General features: G+C 34.2%; 1 protein-coding gene across 3 annotated transcripts in view; it reads right to left on the reverse strand.

The window, feature by feature from the left end:
• Positions 1-26,226, reverse strand: part of EFNA5 (ephrin A5) — a 293,328-nt gene that overhangs the window by 263,556 nt on the left and 3,546 nt on the right. The window lies entirely within an intron of this gene.

Below are 26,226 nucleotides of genomic sequence, written 5' to 3' on the forward strand. Positions count from 1 at the left end.
GACAGATAGAATGTATGTAGAAATAGGCTGGGCACACTGGCTCACACCTGTAATCCCAGCACTTTGGAAGGCCAAAGCAGGTGGATTGCTTGAAGTCAGGAGTTCAAGACCAGCCTGGGCAACATGGTGAAACCCCATCCCTACTAAAAATACAAAAAATTAGCAGGGTATGGTGGTGTGTGCCTGTAGTCCTAGCTACTTGGGAGGCTAAGACACAAGAATTGCTTGAACCTGGAAGGTGAAGGTTGCAGTGAGCCAAGATTGCACCACCGCATTCCAGCCTGAACAACAGAGTGAGACTCTGTCTCAAAGAAAAAGAATGTAGAAATAAAGCTCAGACACATTTTGAAAACCGCTTTTTCTTGTGGTGGAGAAAATGAATAATCATCAATTTCCAATGCTTATAATTGTCTGATTAAGGTTACTATGGTTTCAGGAAATCACTGTATGCACAAGAGCATGGTAGGCTGTGGACTATGAAGACGGGAAAAAAATAAAAATCCTAGTCAATAATGGACAGTTCACTTTTATCGAGGAAGTTTATTAATACATCAACTCCCAAGGTATACTGGTACAATGATTTTATTTGATGCAATACATTCTATTTAAGGATTGTTTTTCTTTTTATGACCTAATGATGCATTTAATTTTTAATTAAATTTCATTTTAAAGTATAAAGAGTACGTATAAAAACCAAAGCAAGTGTGCAGCATCTGTTCATTGCATCTGTACTCACTACCACAAAAATTAACCTTAATCTAAAGAGGCACAAATGGGTTTTTATGCCATCAGGAGGCCCAAGTATTTAAAAATCAATGACTGTCCACCCAAAGAACAGCTGTTTCCTATATTCCAGCTCCACATCAAGCCCATGCTCAACCCAATGACTAGCCTAAAACTGCCCATACTCTCATTTTCCCCAGTCAAAACTGTCAAAAAAGGACAGTATCTAAAAGCCATGAGCTGGATTAAGTGGAGACAATGCAAAGAAGGCCTGGCCCAAACAGATGGCATTTTAAGAGGCACCTTCTATCACCATCAATCAATGATGGAGTAAAATCATAATCAAGCTTATTTACTGTGTCCCAAAATCTACCTAATTAGACACTTCACTTTTGTTTAAAAGGGGATTGTAGGGACTGGAAAGATGTTGGTCAAAGGATGCAAACTTTTCCTTAGACAGAAGGAATAAGTTCAAGAGATTTATTGTGCATTATGGTGGCTATAGTTAATAACAATATATTGTATACTTGAAAATTGCTGAGAGAGCAGATTTCAAGGGTTCTCACCACAAAATATGTAAAGTAATGCATATGTTAAATAGCTTGATTTAGCCATTCCACAATGTATACATATATCAAAATATCATTTTGTAGACCATAGATATATACAATTTTTGTCAACTAAAAAAAAAAGCCAAGGAACGTTCAGAGTGAACTGATTCTCAACCTTCCAAAGTAAGACTTCTTTCCCTGGAATGCACATGAATTCTAAAATATGTCATAGACTGGAGAATATCACCACTTAATCACCATTTAATTGGGCAGTTATAACATTCTCTAAAATATGTGTGTTTTTTACTTTCCTGAAGGACATGAAGCCAAGATGGTAGAAGATGGTATGAAAAGAGAAAAAAAAGTAAAATATTTACAAAATGGAGAGAAAGAAAGGATACGGGGGGTGGTCATGGTTTTTTAAAAGAAGCTCCTTGGCACTAGGATTTTCTAGTAAGTCTTTTAGGGACCACTCTAAACCAAGAGTTCCATGGGAGAGAGTGGGAAGAAGAGACACCTTAGAAATTATAGATGAGAAGACAAGCTTGTGTTTTGTGTGACATCTAAAATGTCATTTTGTCCATCTTCCTCACCTGAAAAAAAACCTAATCAAGATGATCTTGAAGATTCTATGTGGTACCATCTTTATATAGTTTACCTGATTCAGTCTCAGAACTAAATTTAAAAGGCACATATTGAGACAAATTACTAGATAATATAAGAAAACCATCAGGAGGTCCTCAAAAAAAAACCAGGAGACAATAGCACATTTCTCTTCTAACATTGATGCCCCTGCACCAGGTGGCTTAGTCCTTTAAATAATACCTCAGTAGATCTAACAAACGAAATCAGCATCTTGCCTTCTACTGCCCTTACTGTGCAGGGGTGAGGGTCCCATAATAGGGGTTCTGATAAGCACTGGACTGTATGGACTTTAGTGGTGGCAATTCTGGCTGGTCACAGATTCAAACCGAACCATTAACAGGAGATTTGTAGGTTGTGAGTCAAGTGGGTTGAGAAATAATAGGAAGCACCCTCTATTGACTGCACAGAAACCCATCCCTCTATTGATGGCTTCCTGATCTATGGTTCAGGCCCATGGACACCCTGCTTCAGTGATCTGACATCTGCAGCATATCCTGGGATGCTGTCCAGATACAACCATCTGGGCCTCCAAAAGGGTCCCATGGTCCCAGCCTCAAAGGTGATTGTCTCCAGAAGCGCCTTCACTGTTTCAAGCATCAGGGCTTATTAAAAGCCCGAAAGGAAGTAATCCCTGAATGCCACTAAAAGATCTCCAGCTGCTACCGTTTATGAAGGAGGCTTGACAAGCGAGGGGGAGTGAATGGGGGAGTGGGGACAGGAAGGACCAGAAGAGAGAAGAATTTAGACAAGGGCAAGTTATCCAAACAGAGCCCCCATCAAAAAAGAGTCATGTTTTATCAGCTTAAGCTTTCCTGCCTTCTTTCTCAAAGTTATTTCCCCCCTCAACTCTCATTATTTCTTCTTTATAGCTGTCTACTCTCTTTAAAAATAATAATAATAAAGGCAGCACATGGCTAAAGAAAGTCAGTGTGTGAAAATTAGAAAGACTTGCTGGATGAATTACCTGGAAACAACTGAATATATCTTCCCTAGAAAATCAGGGAGGCAAATGTTTTTTTCATCGAAAAGAATTAGAGTAGCTCTCAGTATCTGTCTCTCCCTTCTCCATTCTTTTGAAAAGGTCTTTTCATCTCATTAAGTTAAGCTGATTAATAAAAATTCAGCAGTTTGCCCAAGGATCCTTTAGAAGTGGTGATACAAGCTGAAAGATGTAGGCGGAAGGTTTTTGTGCTGGAGACAATACAGGGGATGACTTCCTAAATCCGTCGTTGTCATCCTCCATTACAGATAAATAGTCACCTTGGTTCAGATTCCTCAGACAAACACTATATTGCTACTTGTTATCTTCTCGTAACCTTCAGAAAAACTTTAGTGCTTTCTTAAAAATAAGAAAGAAGAGAAAAAGAATCATTATTTAGAAAAAAATACAAGAACGTTTTGCTGCATTTCAAAAATTATCCAAATTAGTGAATAAAACATGATCTGTCGAAATAGGTTCATTAAACAGAAAAAATAATTGTATTCAAAGAAATCTCATATATAAATAGAAACTTGTACTTTTCACTGTAACAAGCAGACAAATCCAGTTATTTTTTCATGAATAACTGTGCCATCAAAAAATACCTTTGTTAATTATCTAGTTAGTAACTGACACATAATAGATGCTCAATCAAGAGTTTAAGAAGTAAATTTCCTCAACAAATGTTAAATGACTGTTCACTTTTAATTTTCATTATTTGGGTTTTGGTGTTTTTTTTGTTTTGTTTTGTTTTTTTGAGACAGCATTTCACTCTTGTTGCCCAGGCTGGGGTGCGGTAGTGTGATCTTGGCTCACTGCAACCTCTGCCTCACGGGTTCAAGCAATTCTCCTGCCTCAGTCTTTCGAGTAGCTGGGATTACAGTGCCACCAGGCCCGGTTAATTTTATATTTTTAGGAGTGATGGGGTTTCTCCATGTTGGTCAGGCTGGTCTCAAACTCTAGACCTCAGGTGATCCACCTGACTCAGCTTCCCAAAGTGCTGGGATTACAGGTGTGAAACACCGTGCTTGGCCTGTTTTATTTTTTAAATTTTGAGTTCTGGGATACATGTGTAGGATGTGCAGGTTTGTTACAAAGGTAAACATGTGCCATGGTGGTTTGCCACACTTATCAACCTATCACCTAGGTATTAAGCCCCACATGCATTCATTATTTATAGTCAATTACATAATGCCATGACTTACAAATGTCTTCAATTATTCAGACGTGGGTTAAATATATCCAGAAAAAAATATATATTATGGGAAAAGTTCCAAACAAGGGGACATAAAGATCAGTAAATCTGCCTTGTAGAAGTTGAAGTAATTTCCTAGCTTCCTTTAAACTCACGTAACACTAAACTGTTCACCTGTATTTTATCGAAAGTATTTTTCCCAGCTGACCAAATTAAATTTGTACTACCCTTCATGATATTTTGTTTAAAAGTCCTTGTAAGTGGCATTCACTATTCACGTGTTAATAACTCTGCCAAATTTATATCTAGCAAATCTTGGTGTGTATAAGAGTGTTTTTAGTGCCATTTAAACCAATTTGTCCACACTATACTGAATCAAGTTTTACAGTCCATCTAGTCATTCAATTTACTCTAAAACACCAGACCAAATAAATATTTTTGTCTGACTCTCTCTTCGGAAAGATTGGGCAGAGGGTAGTTCTTTGCATTCACACCTTATGGATATTACATATACTTAAAGTCATGAATTCTTTACAGAACAGCCCCCAAATGTTTAAAAGTATTAGGCATTTTTAAAGATGCAACTCTAGATTTAAAGATTTCTAACACAAAAAAACAACAATAAAAGGCTCATGCTAAGCCTTGATCAAATTAGATACTTAGCTATTATTGTTTTCTCCAGATAAATATGGACTCAGTACCATTAAAAGGGCCAAACTCATTTGACCACATATTCCCTGTGGCCTGAAGCTATCACCTGTTTTGCCATCAACCTGTCTTTTCAAATACCTAAGAGGCTGAGACCAATGCAGCTGAGAGAAACAATGGATAAGGATCTATTTACACATCTACTGTGAAGAATAATCATAGGTTAGCTGTGGCTTCCAATTAGCAAATAAAAAATTGGTTAACTAAAGCATAGTTCCTTTTCTATAAAATGATAGATAAGCAGAATCTGACACTCTATGCTTAGTACCTAGTATCTAAAGTATAGGCAAAGAGTACACAGTTGCAGTCTACAGATGGAATGTACAGCATGATGACTATAGTTAGTAATATTGTATCATATACTGAAAGTATGCTAAATAGTAGATTGGACATACCAATTTCCTTAAATACAGTAATCATTTCACTCCGTATATCAAAACATGATATACATATATCAGGGTATACATATTGTATATCTTATATACAAAATATTTTTGAAAAATTTAAAGATACAATATGCTTAAAGGCATTATCATGATCATATTTTAAAAATTCTACAACATGCCTACTGTGTGCCAAGCACTATGTTTGTGTTACTGTAAACACAAAGAAATCAAGTATATTATAAGTACCTGGTATTAATGTCCAGTGAGGTGAGATAAATATTACTGAGGGATATTAAAGGGTAATACTGGTTAAACATGTTAGTGCTAGTTCTTCCTTTTACAAATCTACTTGAGTTCCTGGATCTCCCTGTAAACACTGAGACAGAAAGGGTCACACACATTGACTCATTTTGTGCCTATCTTATTCAAAGGGGCAGCTGTCAGAGAACATTCAACTGCTTCTGATAAAAATATTTCCATGGTGAGGAGAATATTTCTACTTATTATCAGTGGGTACTCTCACTGAAGGTTGTTCTTAATATAGAATGTCCTTGATTACAAAGAAATTTTTTTAAAGCTTATTTAAAAAGCTTCACTGTATGGGATTTTCCTGTATATATAAAGACAAGACATTTGGGATCAGTTCTCTAAGTTTCTCCAGAAATACTATTTTATTATACATATTCCACTGAAACTGAGACTTTTGAATATGATTATCAGCACATTATAGGCAACTATTAAGCATATTTTAAATAAAATATCATATCAAAGACAGTTGTGAGATGCATAAAGCCCCTATAATGCAATTTCTTTTTCAAAAATAGCATCTTTATGATGTTATCACCCTGACAACAATATAAAACACAAGCAAATGAAATATAGTTGATAAGATTATGTAAAATGCAGTACATGTAGGTATTTAAGTAATTTATTTTGCATCTTAACAAAATATCAACATATTTCTATCTTATTCAATTCTGGAAATTTAAGAGCCAGACAATCAAACTTTTGGTGTAAATATGTAGAGACTATATACACTTTCTTCAGCATCTCACAATGCATCATGGGTATAACTGTCTATAATAAATTAACAGTAACTCAGTATTTATAAAAGAGAAACATAGTTCAAAATCATAGCCCCATAATTGGCATTTCAATTATAATGAGCCCTTATTTTACGAATGTCTTTCAATGAAAGTAACTATATTGGTAACTGGAAATAATTATTAGTAAAACAGACCTACTTTACCGCTCATTCTGATAACCAAAAATTTAAGATTACAGAAATATAAAATAATGGAGAGGGATAAAATCGATTCCACAAAAGTTAAACTTGGATTCTCAAGTTTAGTCGAACTGCTTTTATTAGATAACAAGGAACTGAAAACACTAAGTTCATGTCCAATAAATTACTAAATGCAGAAACACCGGCACACACACATTCTACCGTCGGTAATGTCTGTTGCTCACAAATCAATCTACTTGGATGGGAACAAGCCTAACCTCTAAGAGGGCACATCGTTGTGCTCTGTGACTGTGATTAGTCCACCGAAAACTAACACTGTCACAGGAAATGGGATGAATCCAGTCCAATTTACCCATGAAACTGATTAGGAATAATTTGACTAGAAACTACAGAGAAAACAGACCCTGAGTGGGCCAGGCACCTCCAATAAATGAGCTCTATATGCAAGGATGTCCAATGCAAGAAGAGCATTAAACAGGGGGATTAGATAATATTTAGGCGTTTCTGTTTATATACCTATTTCTATACTTACCACGATGTTAATGCAAATGCAGTTAATAACTTACTTAAAAGTTTCGCTGAAAAAAATTTACTGATTTTCTGGCTAAATCATTCTTTCTTTCAAAGAGAACCAGCATCTTGGAACTTACTTTAAAGAATCAGCATGTCTTATTCACTTAGGTTCTCACTGATTATTACAGCGAGTTTTGGAAAGTTCATTTCATATTATAAAGTTTACTATGACATTATTTACATATTTTCAATAATTGCATGAAAGGTATGTGTAAAATTAGTTGAGCTTTATTAAAACATGGAATAAAACGGTGTGGACAATGGGGTCATATTTATATACCTATGATAAATACTTATATTGAATGATTGTTTGCTGAACTACAATACTTACACAATTATCCAATTTTAAAAAATTCTTATTCTACTTCTTATTTCCTTCTAAAGGCAAAGGGAAAAATGAAAACCAAATAGTTTCAACCTGTGGTACATTTTATAGCTGTAAATTGAAAATAATTTATTCTAGGCTCTTCTTTCTCTTCTTTTGAAGCACTTAGATTTTTTAAACCCATTTTTAATTCTTAGAATTAATCTAAATTAAAAGTTTAAACAGATACAATGCAGTTGCGATCTCTCTGCATCGAATTTCAGGATCCAACTCATCAACTCTGATGAGAGAAGTACACACATTATTTTTATTACTAATTATAATTTCAATGTGGTTTTCCAGATATAAATACTTAAAGTCATGTCTGAAAATAAAACATTAAAAAATCCTTTTAATAAAATCCTTAGAGTCATGTTTGAAAGTAAAAAAAAAACAAAACTCTGTTTTCTTCAAAAGTTTACACACTGTAAATATATATGTATTAGTTTCTCTTAACTTAAAAAAAAAAAAAAATTGAGGGGTTGGGAGAAGTAAATTTTAAGTTTTAAACAAAGAAGTTTTAAAGGCCAATAGATTCATGAAGTCAAAAATGACCTCCCAGAAGATAACAATCCCCTCATTTCACAGATGAGGAAACACAACTTGGCCAAGGTTAAGTGACTTGCTCAAGGTCAAACAGTTAAATAGTGTCAAGGCCTTGCCACATCTCGGATCTTCTAAGTGAGATACTCTCGCCTAAGAGATCGACTAATTCAATCACCTTGTAAAGATGAAAAACAGAGTCCCAAAGCAATCGATGACCTGCTTAAGGTAAACATCTAGTCGGCAGAAAATAAAAAACCTGACTCCAGGCCTTGGTATTTTTTAAAATGGTATTTTTTCATCTTTCAAAATCAAAAAGAATAATTTTCTCACAAATCAATACATGAATTCAGTTAAGTTATCAAAACATCTGGCAACAGGCAGCCAATAAACTGAAATGAAGAGAGGCACACTATGGGCAGACAACATAACTCATAGGCTAATCCTCAAATAATTAATTTTCCATGTTAGTGAATCAGAATTATACAAATGAATAATACCTAGATTTCACTGATCAAATGTTATATACCAGGCATTTTACATGCATTTACTTTCTCACTAAATCGACACAGTCTTGCAAATTATACATCCTTCCTATTTTACATAAGTGAAAACTGAGGGTTGGATAAAAGAGGCAGCATTTCATCCCATTTATTTAGTCTAAGTCTAAATAGACTTAGATTATTTCAAAGTCTAACTTTGAAATAGACTCCAAAGTTAGACTATGCTCTCTCTTTGATATATCTCTGTATTATTATATGGTATTTGTGTATAATAATACAGAAAATCATTTAAAAGTATTAATAGCTAAAATTTGCTGACCACATACTATGTGCCAGGCATTCTTCTGTGCTTTATGTTTAATAATACATCATCTAATCATCACAGTAACTCTATCAGACAAATATATTAGTATTTCCATATATAAATGAGGAAGATGAAACATGGAAATATTAAGTAACTTGTCTAGGACCACAGCTAGTAGTCAGTGGAGGAGGAGAGAAAAATACCCAGAACCAACCCACTCAAGTTCTTAATCACCATGGGCCAGCCCTTGGGTATGATGTTTTTGCATGACACAATCTCTGACCTCAAGAATCTTAGAATCTAGTAATGGGAACAGAACACATACAAAAATGCAGATAACATATATAAACTATAGTATAACTCATATACTAATATTATCCATATAAACAACTAAATTAGAAGATGGGGTAACAACTTCCACTGCAGAGGTACAAAGGGCTGTGCTAAGGAATGAATTGCCTAACACTGCCAGGCACACAATTCAATGAAAAGACCTGGGTTAGTCTGGCAAAGCAGAGAGGTACGTAATGGATAAAGTGCCAAACCCTTTCTTCCCCTTACATGTTGTGTCTCTGGCGATTAAGTGAGAATCTGATCCACTCACTATCAGTAGACTTTTGTCTTTGAAACCAATCAGGAAGAATTTACTGGTGGTTAAGCTCTATGGCAAAAACTCCTGTGAAGGAATGAAACAAAAGGAAGGGAAACAAAGATGAGGGTGAGGGATTCTAGACACAAAAAAATGTAGTCAATTCAAGCATATATGTATTATTTCCTATAGCTTAAAAAATGATTATTTCTTGCTCAAAATGTGCTTATAATACAGAAAGTAAAATCTGCATTTAAAATTCTTAAGTAAATGTATATTGTTACTATATAAGCCAAAATTGACTTTAAGTGGAAGAATTTAGGTTGAATATAGAGGAAAATTTCCTGAATTGTAGGATTGCTAAATTCTGAAACTTTTACTCAAGAATATCCCGAATTTCTTCTGAAAGTCTTCAAAATAGCTCTATACCTTCGCCAGTCTTCAGGAGTTGAGCTTACCTGCATGCAGGAAAGAAGGGCCAGTAGGCATGTGAATTCCTAGCAATCTGGTTGTATGTACAGGTTGTATATACACATGGCCTCACAATTAGCTCCAAAAAACCAGTCCATGAAACATTTAACCTCCAGTTATACTAGTTATTTGCAGCGGACACCAAGTTATGGCTTGCTACCTCAGTCCATTAAATGCTCAACAAGGAGGAATTAAAATGTGCATTTTTAATGTTTTTTTCATATTAGCACATAGTCCCTATCATTCTCCTCCACTGCACCCCCTCGGAAATTCTGCCCCAAGGTCACTCTTCAACATTTCATGGAGCTCTGTTAGACAAAGTACACCACCCCACATAGCCCAGCTGAGTAGTAAGGGCCGTTTACTGGCCAAGTGACTTTGGCTAGTGTAAAGTATGTAAAAATCAGTTTTCTCATCAGTAAAAAAGAATCATTATAATGCCTCCCTCATAAGAGCTTTTGTCAAGATTTTTAAAAATCATGATTGTTTAATCTGTAAAGGACTATGCTCATATACAGTAAGTGCTCAATAAATGGGAGCTATTCAAGTCAATTCCTAGAGGGGCACATAGGTATTTCTGTAGCCTATAAAAGCAAAAATGAATCTCTTCCATAGCATTGCTTCTATTCACCCCTAAGCAAATGCCAAGGGCTGTGTTCTAACTAGGAAGGTTTTGAAAACATGATTCAAAGAGCCATAGGGGGTCCTCACAGGCCTCTCAAGAAGCCTGGGAACAGAGCACAGCACACGTCCCGTCTCTCCAAACTACAACCTGATGTTTGCTTGATGGTTTGAGGTTTGTTTTTCTGTTTTACACATTAGATTTTTGTTAATGATTTTTGTGAACAATTTTTTTTGGGTAAAAAAAAAAGGAAGGTTTGAAAACAACTGCTTAATCCAGAGAAACAATTCAGATTAATAGAGCACCCTAAGTTTCATCTGGAAATATTAAAATTGCTCTGATTTTTATCATCCCATCACTTAACCACATATAAATTAAACCTAATTTGAAGATCTTCAACATTTACCAGTATTCAGTTATATTTATAAAGCAATTAAACAGTGGCTAAGATATACAACAGTTCAGAACAACTATAATATATATTAGGACCCTGTTAATCCATATATTATAAAGAATAATACATTGTAATGGTCCTTCCTATACTAAAAATGCAGCCTCACGTATGTGTGGCAGTAGGAGGTATATGGGATATCTTTGTACCATCCTCTCAATATTGCTGTGAACCTAAAACTGCTCTAAATAAATAAAGTCTTAAAAAAAAAAAGTCAAAAATCAAAACCATAGCCTTAAACTGACACTTTACAATTTGGCCAACCTACCTCTTCAGCCCATGCTACAGGTATTCTCACTAGATCCCCTACACCCCGAATAAACTACTTTCTATTTATTCCCCAAATCCATCTACAAGGTTACAGTCAGCAGGCCTTTGCTCCTGTTGCTAAGGATCCCTGGAATATTCTTCAGTTACTTTCCCCATTTCTTTTAAAATCATATCCATCGTTCAAGGTCTAGACTAAATTATTCCTCTCCAGAAAGCAGTTGCTGATACCCCTGAACAGATGTGCTTTCTCTCTCTCTATCCATAGCATTTCATGCTTTACTGTGACGCTATTGTTCTAATATATTAGTGGCCTGAGTGAAGCAGAACAGTTTGATGATTACCTTGGCAATTAAAGAATTTTCTAATTGTCCTGGTTATTTCTCTGCATGTGGTCTTTAGCACTGATATGTTCACATCAAATATCACAGAAGACTACAAATTTAAAAGCATGCTTACAGTATCAGTAGAAATGTATTAACAATCCAAATACGCTATTGGTTTTAGTGTGTATTTATTAACAATTATTTTGTAGTCAAGACACAGAAAAATTTCTTCTTAAGGATGTTTACTTTTCTAGTTAGTAAATGTACGGATGGTTTTGACTAAAACATAAGTCAGCCAGCTGTTTGTTTGGGTTCTTAAACTGAATGGTAAAAATACAGGCAGCTTTTTCTGAAAGTACTCCACTTTAAACAAGGGAGTCTGTTCCATATTTAAATGATTTAATTTTCTTTTTCTAAAAAAAAAAAAGTTTAAATTTTTCATATAATAAGAACATCTCCTCTTCAGAACTTTCATTTCAGATGGCATATGGTTCTCCCTAACCCATCTGATACTCCAGGGATGCCAAAGCACTTAGGAGACCCAAGAGAGTGTGTAATCCGACATGACAGCTGAAGGAGGGAAAGCTGACAGAGGCATCAGAACAGGTACCAGGGAGGGAGAAGCAGCATTCTGGAATCTGAGGGTTTACCCCTTTTCTTTCTTCCAAGTTCACTAAAATGCAATTCACATCTTGAGAAGACAGCATCACTGGCACAAAGGTTTCATTCAGAGATGGGCTGGACCCACCAAGACAAGCAGCTTTGTGTACCTTAAACTTCTCTGAAGCAGACAGGCCGGCCAGCGTTTCTGCACTTCGGTCTCCTAAATTCTCCATAACCCAGCGTAAGCTCCAGCTGGCTTTGTAGTCGGCTTCCCTTTCCTCTATATGGTGCATTTATGAGTTCAGCTGTGGGCCCTGTTAATTTCCCTCCACAGCCTTTCTTCTCTTCCTAACATATGCATGCTTGAGCCTGCTCTGGAGTGCTGACTAAGGAGGAACAATAGGAGGCTTTGAGCAGGGCTCAGCCCCAGACCCAGTCAATATTTACTTCAGTTTGGAGGCACTGTTTTAAAGCTCCTTCCAAGCAGAACTCAACAGGGGGAGTCCCCAGAGGTTTCTAGATTTTAACTAGAGGGAAGGGGGTATAGAGATAAATAGATTACTGTCCAAACCACTTTCTTACAGAAAATAAGAGAGGCTGTTCAACAAAACAGGTTAAATTTTCAATACTAATTAGCAATTTATAACAAGAAAAACCAATTGTCTTCCAACACTGATTATTGCAGTCTTAAAACTCCATATTCAGGCTGCAGTGCAAATCTACTTAATGTGACCCGTGTATATCTTGTGAGCAGGGTCCTGATCCTATCAACTACTCAGAGCATGCCAATGTTTGCCCACTCTGCCCAGAATGGCAATGCAAGAGCTCTAGGTGAAGTTAACCCAAACTCCATGACTGACTTCCAAATCAGGTCTTATGTATACCACCAATTCAAGTGTGATTACAAAATGAAGTTGTGATTACCAAACCCAGTCAATTAAGAGTATGCTATGATAAATACTAGTAAGTATGCCTGCTATCTTTGCAACACATTGGAAAGGTTAATCTATGGCTATGAAGAGACTGACCAGGGAAAATAAAAGGCACAAATACCCTCTTCCCGCCAGTAAAAGAGGCTTACTATGGGACAGCAGGTGGCAGGTGAGATGGGTAGTTTGTTCTAATACCATATTAAAGCCAATAAAGCTTCCCTGTGGGTTTACATTGCCTTCTGTTGCCATAAATGTAGACAGACCCTCTATATTAAATATGAAAGTACTTAACTGTAAGGATTTTTGTATTTGCCAGTTGGTTTAAACTTTTTTTAAGGTCAATTGTCATAGAATTAACCCAAAGTGACAGTTGGGAAATTTTACTAAAATGATTAAGGCCATATAAAATTACTGAAGATTTGTTAGATACCTGAGGAAAGAAATTCATAGTTGTCTGCCATAACCAATTATAATGCTCATTATTCCATTCAAATCATTAAATAGACTTTGTTCCTTTTGCTTAAAGACTTAGCTGTACATTCCATTCACATTTTGCAACGTTTCCATAAGAACAGAGCCAAATGATCTAAAAACTTTAAAAAGAGAAATTGAAGAAAATTTACAGCTGTTCAAAGTTAAAAATTCTAGTTTATGACAATCTTAGTACTCAAGAGTATCTTCTGTATTTTAAACATGTAAAAAACACTGACATAACTCAGGCTTTCACAAAGAGAAATAAAGATAATTCAAACCATCCCTCCCTCCAGAAAAATAATGAAGTAAAAGGTGATACAGTAGGATTAGCCTGCTCAACTGTCTGTCTAAATTCATCACATATACTGGAATCTGTTCAGCTCTAGCCCTTAGTACATTATTTACCATATTAATAAAAGCTGAATAATTAAGCTGCAACTCAATCCAATCATTTCAACATGTTAAGGAATTACTGGATTGCTATACACACTCAATCTGATCAATCAACATGCTCTCATGGAAAGAAAATACTGAGTAAGCCTGGCTGAGATGTAGTCTTTGGCTGATATTTTTTAACTGATGTACAAGAATATAAGGAATTAGTATTTTAATAATACAAAATGTCAGTAAATAAGTTACCAAATTTAAACTTCTTGACTACCCTTTTGCCAAGGAAGAAAGCCTGGAGCAAGGAAGGGACTGTAACTATTAACATTCATCAGACATGGAATCCAAGTAACATAAAATTCCTAAGCTTTAAACTTGAAATAAACTCATAGCAAGCTTATGCCCTTGACAAATTTTAACTTCCAATTTAGCAGGAAAAAGGGAACCTGCTTTTGTACAAAATGATACAAGAGCAACAAAGGTAAATCTAGCTTTCCTATGAGCACAGCAAATGTAAATATTAAAACGCTGTACTTCTAAGAGTAATCTGTAACACAAAGTTCGCAGTGTTCTTTCAAATAATATTGGTATGGCTTATGTTAGACCCAGTATTTTTATTACTAGTAGCCAAGTTCTGCCCTTCGACATCACTAAATTTCTGAGTACAGCACATCAAGGATCATTGATAATTTCTCTTATGAATTATCTTTTTCTGGCAGAAATGAGGTTTGTACTTCAGGAGTAAAAAAAATTACAAAATGATTATGTAAGTATGTAATGGCAATTTCTTAAAAAGTAACAGGCACATTTGCTATCCATCTAAATAACTACAGACACAGGAAGTAAATCTGGCTTTGAATAACTACCGGACAATTCTATAGGAAAGCAGCCCTTTGGCAGTAATGTATTACTCAGGTTTCAATGTATTAAAATATGTGTTCCTTAACAAAATCCTGTTTCCTGTCTCAGCTAGATGTTGTTAAGATCTATTTATGCCTCTAATATCAATGTGTGTATAATACGTACTAAGTTTAAAGGTAGTCAATAGCAAGAGTTCTCAAGCAGAGCATCGGGAAGATAAACCCTGCTCTTCTGGCAGCAGAATTCAGAAAAATCCAAGGATCCCAGGGACAGCCCAGCTGCCCGTAAGGAGCAGGCCCAGACAGGAATTGATTTGTTTCAACAAGCTCCTCGTTGGAAATACAAGCATTCTCCAAGAGGATGTCGGTATTCATTAATTTCTCCTTTGAGATGGAGATATCTCATTATAACTATGAAGTCCAAAGTAGAATATCAGGGTTTTAGAAGTCAAAAAAGAAACAATATAGTAGAGACAAACCGAGAAGGGAAGAGAGGGCTTTCAAAATAAACCTGGGCAATTTTACAAAGGAGATTCAAAATTTCTTTCCGGGGAAGAAGGTCCTGGAAGACTTGCCTCTCAAGAGTCACTCTTTATACATTATTGCTCTTTTAGAAATCACAAGATAAAACCTAAAATGTGAATTCCTTTAAAGAAAACCCAATGTAAATATATAAATCACCTCTCAGGAACAACATATATTACAAAATTATACAATTTGGTCTATCTTTTAAAAAGTCAACTCTTCTGTGATGTTTCTAAAAGAGGTTTTATTTATAAGAATGTATTTTCTATGCAACTTACAAGAATCTACATAAAGTGAGATTCACCTGTACAAAGTGAAGTAACTCCCCTTAAATCTCTATTTTCTTCACAATGTGTTGAGGTATGATTGACTTTATTCTTTTTATAAATTTTATATCAGTTTTTAAAGTCCTGTCACATATACATATTTTCCTTTAAATTTTCACAAATCTGAGGGATATCTTTTTATGATACCCACTTATATATTAGGGTGAAGAAACTGAGGCCTAGATTCACCACTAGAAATGTCATACAACTCAGAGCTGAAATTTAATTAGCTCTGAAATATAATCAAAAAGTGCTAACAGACAATTAACAAATCTAATCTGATGTAAGTTTTTTAATATCTTACTTTCTGAGTCCTTGCCTATCCAACACACAAACAAATTTGAAATTTGCTCTGTAACAGTTGCTATTATAAAAATTCAAAACAAAAAAAGTACATAAACACAATGCTTTTACTATATGCAGTTAAATAATCTATATATGAACACATTATACTGAAGAACCTGGTTACAACCTATTACTGAAGAACTTGGTTACAACCTATTAATATGACAAATCACTGTTAATAACTTTGAGTTAAATAAAAACCATTTAATATGGTTATTTTCTTTTTTTTAAAATGGAGGTGAAAAACAGCATTAAGAATTACTAAGCATCTTCTATTTCATCCAAAACACAAATCTTAGGTATATCAACTCTATTTTCAACAAAGCCATTTCTTAGAGATATAAAAATTACTTCATTTTAATCAATGACTATATCCTATTCCTAAATTTAACAATCTTTTAAGCACATAGCATACTTCTTTTTAGGAGCCACTTAAGTTCACACACAATCACAGAAGATTCTTGCATTTCAGGATCTGTGAGAATCATAAAACTGGAAACGCTAAGTGCTCGTCACCCCCAAACTCACTGTTCGAGAACCCTTGTTTACACCACAGTGAACATAAACATAAATGTACAAACAAAATAGTACTGTCTTGATTTACTATTCTTAGTAATATTCAGTTATTATGAAATAGTACCCAAAGTTCTAATTAAATTCATTCTATTGAGAATTTTAAAAGAAAAATATTTGTTTCTATTTTAAAATTATCGAAAAGTGTTGGTAAACATTTGTTTTAAAAATAAAATAATACTTATATTGAGTGGTCACTGTCCTGTTCATCTGTTTCCTTTCATAAAAATACACCTGACTTAAAGTACAAACAGTTTTATCTTTTTTTAAATAATCATTCCATAGAGGTATATTTCAATTAAGTCAGTCTACTTAACTGATGCTTTCAAAGACTTTCAAATTTACTTAGATTGGTAACATTGCATTTATATACATAGAATGAAGATCAGTAAAAACAAAGAATTCAGAGTAATCTTCTGAATTTAACTAGTTCCATTGCTTACTTTTTCAAAGCAAATAATATGTATGCTGTAAGAAAAGCAGAAGCATATTTGCAGATCTTACATTGCTTAGACTCTACAGGAGCAAAAGTTTCTCACTAAGGCCACTAGAATCATAGAACTTTATAGAAAGAAGGCATTTTGTCCCAAGTCTTTTAAAACTCCAATGGAATTACAGGCTCCTGAAAGCCACCCACAAGAAACCCAGACATTGAAACTGGAAGAACTGTTAGTCATCTTTTATGCTGAATGTGAAATGAACATTTGGGGTTAATTTAACCATATGGATTTAAATTGGAAAGTGTTAAATCTCTGTTTCTGAGGTGTAATTCTGGCATTGCCACATAAAATACATCTTGGGAGGGTTTGCAAATAAATATCCTTAGACATTTGTGACAGGATCCTCCTTAAACTTTTTGGACCGGGGTGATATTTTTAATTCAGTGAAATTTGTCTACAGAGACCAAATCTTACAATGAAATCCCTGTCCTATTACCTTTGTTAGTGGTATATTTTCAATGAAGCATAAACCTTAATGTAAAAGTCTGTTTTATTTGTCTGAGTTTTTAGGAAAGTGGTTAGAAAAGAACACTAGACAATCTGGGCTTTTTAAATGGCAAATAATTTTCCTTCACATAAATATGGAACCATTTTGGAAACTGCAGAACTCTTATGAAAAGTTCAGGACAAATACAACCAGGAGTCCTTGAAGAGGGGCCAGAAGTAATCTCTCTCCCACTTGATTTTATCTAGAACCCTGTGGTTCAAACCACAGTTCATGGGCCAGCAGCATCAATGTCATTGGGAGCTTGTTAGAAATGCACACTGCCAGGGCCCTATGTAGCCCAGACCTACTAAATTAAAATGTGCATTTCAACGAAATATCCAGGTCTGTGTTCACCTTCCAGTGTGAGAAATAGTGACCTAGAAATCACTAACAGAATGCTTCATGATGACAGGGATACTATATATATGCTGTTTACTGCAGTATCTTCAGTACTGAGAACAGTACCTGGCCCACAGTGAACACTTGACATAAATATCTGTCAAATACATCTACAGGTATAGATTTTTATACTATTTCATATTCTGTAATATAATTACATGTATAAAATTATTATATCTGCACAATGCTCTTAAGTTCCTTACAGGTGCAGACATTATCTTAGCCCTGAATCCTCTGCATGTCTCCCAGTGTTCTCTACATTGTATCACTCAATAGTTTGTCAGTGATAGCTTTTAGATATTCAGTATAGGAATACAGAATTTCTTCAGTGTGAAAACTTTGGAAAAATAAGTTCAAATCAACATGTAATTGCTGAATCCAACTATTTGGCTATGGTTTTAGATACAGCTATGAGTGCTCATACTAGGAATGAAAATAGTAATGGAAAACATTATATAGGGCCAAGTTCTGATTCTATGTGGTACCAGAGAACAGGGTTGGTGTGGATGACTGAAACCCAAAATTGATTCCAAAACCTCACGTTACTCAATAGTTTTAAGATCTTCTCTTACCAAATCTTCTATCCAAGCTGCTAAAAGTTTGAGTTTTGGGGGGTTATTTTATTTTTTAGTTTTCTTTTCGTTCTCAAATCTATCCACAGGTCTACACTTCCAGAGACAATAAAATGACCAAAAGCCATCGAAAGAGAAAAATAGCAATAGAGAGATTTACATAATAAATGAATTAAGTGAATAGCTCTCAAAAAACAAGATGTCAAGGAAAAATCTAGAGCTAAGTAAAAGAATAATAATTTGCAAGAGTTAATAATAGTCAGCTATGTTAATATATGTATTGACAACAAGACTACTGCAAAATAATATTCAAAATAACGGATATTCAGACTCATAGATATTGCTGGTTCTCTCAGTTCATATTATAAAGGAAGAATGCTGAAATAGAGATCCCCTTCCTAACAAAGAACTGCATTTTTTCAGTTTAATTAACTAAATTAGATAGTCCTTTCTACTATTTTTTTTACTTTAGAGAACAGAAGATAATTGTAAACCATTAGGTATGTCTGCCCTTAGGTGTACATATTCTTTTGGAATATACTGTACACATATACCCACGCCCTCCACACACACCGCCTCTGCCATGTTGTCTCCCCAAGAGTATAGTTGACCATGGTGATAGCAGAGTGTGTAATTAGTTTTCATTGTTCCCCTGACAGCTGTAGTTCCATACAAGACCCTTTGCTTTTGATGCTGTAAATGCTATGGAAAAAATACACTGATAACATGCATTTAATTATGGTTCCAGCAACCATAGTGGGAACACTGCCAGAAAAGACTGGAACTTCTGGGATGGCAAAAACATGTATATATTTGGTGGGGGAAGGGGGTTCTGTACTTCAATTGCAGTAATTTTCAAAATATTAATGACAGGCATATGGTGGGAAAATTTTTAAATTTTTCCTTGAATCTTTGAAAAATTTTTCCTTGAATCTTTGTTGACAATGAAGTATGTATACAATGCTATACCAATACTGAAACCAAGAAGAACACTATCATGTCTGTACTAAAATATTAATAAGAATAAAGACATTGCTTATTAATAAGGGAAATACTCTTTAGAATAGCTTTATGTTTTAATACTATTGGTAAAGGGTACAGAGATTGCATTTTAAATTTTGTTTTTTGCCTGGCTTTTCACAGACTTTTAAACAATTATCACTTGTGATATAAAATATCTGGGTGCTAAATTCTCTGAGGTTTACTTTAATTTGTTTTATACAGTATTTAAACTAAAGCATCGAAAGTTGCTGCCATGGCAGACACCAGATCTGTCACTGAGGTCCCTTCTCTCCTGATTAATTAGTAATTGGGAGACACATTTTGGCAGCTTTCGTTTCCCTATTATTTTCTGTAGTTTGACACAAAACCCTGTCAGAAGCACCACTATTTGAACTGTACCCCTCTTAGTGCTGGGTCACTAAATTTTAATAAACGGAGCTCCTGCCAGAAAACTACCGAAATAGGCGTAAAAGTTTATTGAAGCAGTAACAGTAAACAAATATATGAAGAAAGCACTGAATGCCACAGTATCTAAAACATTAATGGTCTGTCTGAACCCAGAGGTTATTGGCGAGATTGCAAAGCAGAGGCTAAAAGAAAAGGCCTTTAACAAAACCACTGCTTTCATCTGTCTGTAAAAAAAAAGAAGAAAAAAAAGTATTAGCTAAATAAAGCAGGCAAACACTTTGCTGCAGCAGAACCGTACATCTGAGCTTCCCTTAGCCTCCACCATCCGAACATGATGAATAAAATTATTGGGAGGCAAAGATTTATAGTGACTATATAGATACAGAAGCTATCAGCAAGCCACAAAAGCTCTGTCTGAGCCGAAGAAACATTTTCATAAATGGTAAGGTGAGAAACTTAAAATGAGAATTAAAAAGACTGATACTTTGGAGGGCTACAAATAGCTACAGAATCAGTTTCAGGATCTCCATCTCAAAGTGTCAGTCACTTCGAAAAAGCATCCTGCTACGATGGTGGCTCAGGACACTTGTGTGTCAGGGCAGTGGCCATGCTGTGCAAGTCAGAGGTCACAGCTTCCACATTCCGACATCTGTCTGTATTTTCTTGCCCTGAAACAATAGAAGGGGAACTAGGCTCGTTTGCTCCCACTTTGTTTAACCTAATTGTTAGACACAAAAGATAATTTCCCATATTTAGAGTTATTTTTTTCTTTTCCCCCATTCTCATTTATCTCGATAAAATTAAATACTATTAAAAATGTAGCCCCCTATACATTATTGAGTTCAGTAAACGTGACAAAGTTCTATATCCCACTGACATCTACAAAATATGAAATATCAAGTATCATGTCTGCCATCATCATAACTTAAATAACAATTTGCACTATAATTATCCAACCTAACTATGCCATAGCCTGATTTAATCCAAACCACAACACTGCATGTTTCATATAAAAATACTTTCATTTACTTTTATAATTTCCAGGGAAAGAGGCAAGAGTTAATTCTTAATTATAGCTTTTACATATATAAATCATTAATAAATCTTAAAATGGAAACTCTGACAGCTTGGAAACAGCAAGATAAAAAACAAAAGGTATGCCTTAGTTCATTTAAAAACAAAAGGTCACTCTGAACACTCAGTTATTTTAGTCTTCTCCACTAGCCAGTCAAAGCAAAACAGATGCTAGACATCAGAGGAAAGTTTTCTGTGCAAAAATGGTCAACTCATACTTGGACCATACCATGATACATGTATCTGTTATTAAAACATGCATTTTATTTATTGCCTTTACACTACACAACTACAACCACCCAAAATCCTACCTCTAATGAACTGAAGCAGTTTTTCATAAGTTACATTAGTATTTATCTGTGCCCAGCTTAATCAGACTAAGTCATGTTACTTTGGAAATTAATCTTACGGAAACTCTGCTTTTACTGTAGTACATAAGAGTAATGTTTCCAGCCATCATCAAACACATGTAGTAGTAAGGAGTATAGTATAAATTTTTGGTAAAGTTTATTAGGACACATGATTTTCCAAATGTATCCAGAAATACAAAACATGATAGAAAATATAGCTGACTCAGTTGATAGACTCCCATAATTTTTAGTAACAAATATGAATTTACTTGTAAAATAATCTATGAGAACCCACAAGAAAGATTTGGTCTAATGAGCTAGGAAGAGCCTGTATTTCAGAGACAAAAAGGCTCTGAATTATTATAATACATCTTAACCCCAACTGCTTCATTTTTAGAGGTATCTATACTCTTATCAGTACCTTTCGGTGGAGAAAGATTCCTGGTAGACTTGAGAATAAAAAAAAAAAAAAAAAAAAAAAGAAGCCAACCAACAAATAAAAAGAACTACTTAGCATAGTCAGAAAAAGGAAATCAGTATTTGGGGCTGGAGGTGACAATAGGGGATATTAATATATTACTTTGAAATTAGCCATAAAGTATAAGCTTCAAGAAAAAAATGTATGGAAATATGGTACAGCCCAACATTTAACATTAATATATAATATGCCTGGGTTTAAGCATATTATTGCTAAGTTAAAAACATCCTTTTCTGTCAATTAAATATGAGAAGATAGCATTTCAGTAAGTCTGCGGATAAGATAGAGCTTTAACTGTAGAGAGCCCTGCCAAAATGATTATAAAGTGGTTTAGTCCTTTTCTATCGTCCATATTCATTTCCAGACCAACTTCACGAAAGAAATAAAATCGGTCTTAAAACAAGATGGCTGCTTCTGGGGGGAAAAAACACGCTGATTTAACTGAAAGCCAAAAAACTAGCTTTTCTAAATTAGGAAATAAGCACTTAATCATATTTTTTCTAATCTCTAAGTAGGTATTCATGTACTTCCACATGGTAATCCATATATTATACCGTGCAGTTATTTTAAATCATTAATAGCAAAGCGATTTTTAAACAGGTCTAATGGACGCATACTAATAACATGATTGTCCAAGGCATATACATATTTGCTATGCTCAAACTCCCACTTTTAGTTCATATCAGAATTGTGATCATCAGTCATGAAAATCAGGTCACTTGATAAGTAATAATAGAAAGAATATTTATATCTCCTAAGAATCCCATCATAAAACATGCGGTAATATCCTATTACAATCAAATCAACTGTACTTGACTTTCTAAAAGTAAAAATGACAGGAACATTACTGTTAAGACAATCTCTCCTTGAACTACACTTTGCTGACCCTCCTTAAAGCAACTCGAAGATCAGTTCTGATATGCATATAAAAATTAAGAGCATTTTTCTCCATCTTGAAGCAATTTTTAAATAAATTTTTAAAAATCATTCAAACCTATTTTTATTCCTCACTTGAGTGGAAAATAAGACCTGACAGTAACATTTTCTTCAACCTGTCAACTGTCAATTGTATGAAGGATGTTTCTAAAGATGACAAAGGTTTATTTTTCCTTATTGAAAATGATAGAATTCTACCTGAATGAAAGCTGAGCTAACCATCACTGTGGTACACTACTGTCTCTCAGCAACTAGCTAGCTTAAATAGGAGTTTTCAATATTTTAAAATAATGTTTTCATTGAACTATATAGTCTACGGTTTGAAAATTATATTCAGAAGCCTCAAAAATAAGAATTTGCATCCACTCAAATTTTTGAATTAGAAAACAGCTCACGGATTTCAGTAGTTTACAATAAATCCTTTAGAGAGTACAATAAGAAGTACTATCAAGACTATGAAGATATTAGGAATTATTTTACTCAAGATCATGCAAAATAGTTATAGTCAGAAAAAACTTAATTTTTAATTTTAAGCTAAGCTGTCCTGTGTCATTGTGCTCATTTAGCTCCATAATGACTAAATTTTGAAAAATAAATGCAGACAAATTTAAGAGGAAATAGATCTCCTAGTAGTGAGTAATATCCCATTCAGAAGCACTGGAAGTTCACATTAATCACAAGGAACTTTTCTACAAAACAGCTCAGGACATAGGTTGAAAAGCAGACTAAAATATAAATTTGATAATATAAATCAGGCCCTTAAAAGAGACAGTAATTTATTGATGTTTGGCTGTCTAAGACCACCATCGCAAGACAAATTATTAAAAGTGAATATTAATATCTCAATTCTTATACTCCTCTTTGAGGTTTTTATACCTGAAAATGAAGGTGTTATCTGTCACAAATGATTAAAGGGCATTTTTTTTTCCTCAGTTCAGAAGGCTGATCTGACTGAGTTGTCCTGGGTAAGAGGTAAGGACCTTCCTCACTGTGCTTAGGGAAATAGAGGCTTCCTTTTCAACATGGATATTCTAATCAGGAATGCTATTCTAACAGTTTGTATACTGCTTCTGAAAAGAAAATTGATAATATAGAATGGTCAACATAGAGTCGTTCATTATTTCTAACAAAACCTCACAGCTTCTTAAGTCTTTAATGCTACAGAAGTTACTCAACACATACACAAAAATAAAGAGGGTTGAGTGGTATCTTACAAAAAATTTTTAAATTGATTTATGTCGGAAAAAAAAAAACCCACTAAGCGCTACCCAACATGTAAAATTCTATTCTTAACATATTCTTATATATATTCTTATATTTTGTTCATTTTTATTTTAATGCTTTTTCTCTCTTAAAGGTAAATTCTCTGGCATATACTTATCCCAAGCTAGCAAAGGCCAGAACTCCTGAAGGACTAATTGTATTCATTCATTTTCTTGGCCCAGCATGAAGCTGGTAGCTTGCTTGGTTCATAGCAATAGGGGAGAAAAGGAAGCACTCATCTTTATCTATCCTTATCCAACAGGAAATCAGGCCAGTGGACAGAATGCAATGAAATGCCTGTTCAGAAGGCATTCTGCAAGATTAAGTGGCAAGAAATTCACAAGGTTAATTTGCACCCAAGTAACTAAGTGTTCCCTCCAAACCTGATCCTCAGCCTTCAAAGGTGGAAGCCTGTGAAGCTATTGATTATCAGCCACAACACACATAACAAGGTATTAGTTCAGCGAGCTGATGGTTTAGTTACTACCACTAAAATCACCTAACAGGGAGTAATAAACTACTGAAGACTCATACTTTTAATCACAAATAGTTTACTGACCTTGGTCTTACATTGAAAATGCCAAATGAGACTGTATAGCCAAATCTGCTCTATATAGCTCTAATGTTCCTGTCATCTGAAAAACAGACAGTTGAGTATACCTGATAGTTTATTGTAAATATATAAAATAATGAATAAAATAGGTAGAACATATCTCAGTTGCTAACCCTGCTTTTCAAAATTCTGTGGAAAACTGGCCAAAAAACAAGAAGTGTATTTCTCTTTTACAAATTTATAGATTAAAAAAGGTGGGGGAGGGGCAATTCAGGTCCCTTATAAACATATAAGCATAAAAATATGGGTTATAAATCTCAGTCATATTGCCTTATTTTTATCCTGGTACTTGCATAAATTCTGATATAAATTTCAGAATAATAAAAATTACTACCAATACATCTAATAAAATGATGCATTGAGGCAAAAAGTTAATAGATTCTTAAAGTTAATGCCTTTTAGTTGAAGAACATTTATGTTTCTAACATATAAAACATTACTTAAAATATTTAAAATTTCAAAAATAAAGATGATCCTTTATAAGTTTCATGACGAAACTCATTCAAAACCAAGATAAATTTTCAATCTTTACTCCCAACAAATTCTTAGATTAAAACCATGCTGATTTCATTTATTTGTCAGTGAAAAGGGCACAGTGCCGGTATACTGGTATACATATATCAAAATGATGATGGCTCAGATTTTTTTAAATGGAGCAATTAAATTTTGAAAGAAGAAAAATACTGAAGGGAATATGATTAGGAAAAAAAAATGTCTCTACTTCTCTCTTCTTAACCACATACATTTGACCTGTACTGCCAGAAGATTTGGGAGTATTGACCTAGAATTCACATTACTTTCACAACTCCAAGATTACATGTTAACAAAACAAAAAGGTGTCAATTACCTGTTACTCTAATATGAAATGTTTAATTTACAAGTACCTACAAGAATTGAAAAAGTCCAAAGAAACCATGTTAGGTTAAAGTTTAGTAAATCCTTAATGAATTACAGAGATATTTTCCTCTTAAGAATACGTAAGATTTTAAATTGATAACACTCAAACCTTAACAGAAGCCATACACCAGGTTGAAGAGAATCGGTATTCCTAAAAGTGTGTTGGTCATATTTGCTGCGCATTATGTCGTTATTGCATCAATAATGTCAACTAGTTGGAGATATGTTTAATTACCCTAATATCATTTTGGCAAATAGTCAAAAGAATCCAAGAACTTTCAATATGCACATGATGTTTAAAAGTATATTCTCATTAGAATCACCAAATGGTTTACGGCATACTTCAGATGAAGAGGCATGTTCTTAATATTATGACTCTCTTTATAAGCATAGCTACTAAATGAGAATGAAAGTAAAGTTTTATTACTGGAAGTCTTTTTAACATTACTTAAAGCTTTTTACATTCTTAAAGAAATTAAGGACAAATAGTTATATTCTTCTTGATGTGTATTTTCATTACTTAAAGTTACTTAGTGACATTCCAGTTTAGAATTCAGCATAATATTAAAAGGATCATTTGATTATTTACACTTTTAGGTAAAACTTATACAAGTTTTGAAATTTTAGAAATACAGAAGATGCATTTAGGCAAATGTTATCATATATTTCTATTCAAACTGATAGTTCTCAGTTGCTATTTCACAGAATTGTGCCAATTCAACACATAAAATCAGTTTGGTCCCCTATCCAATAAATACTAGCAACTAAAAAGTTAT

Source organism: Aotus nancymaae, unplaced genomic scaffold (genome assembly GCF_030222135.1).
Source record: "Aotus nancymaae isolate 86718 unplaced genomic scaffold, 86718_ANA_hifiasm-v0.15.2.pri h1tg000014l, whole genome shotgun sequence".
NCBI lineage: Eukaryota > Metazoa > Chordata > Mammalia > Primates > Aotidae > Aotus > Aotus nancymaae.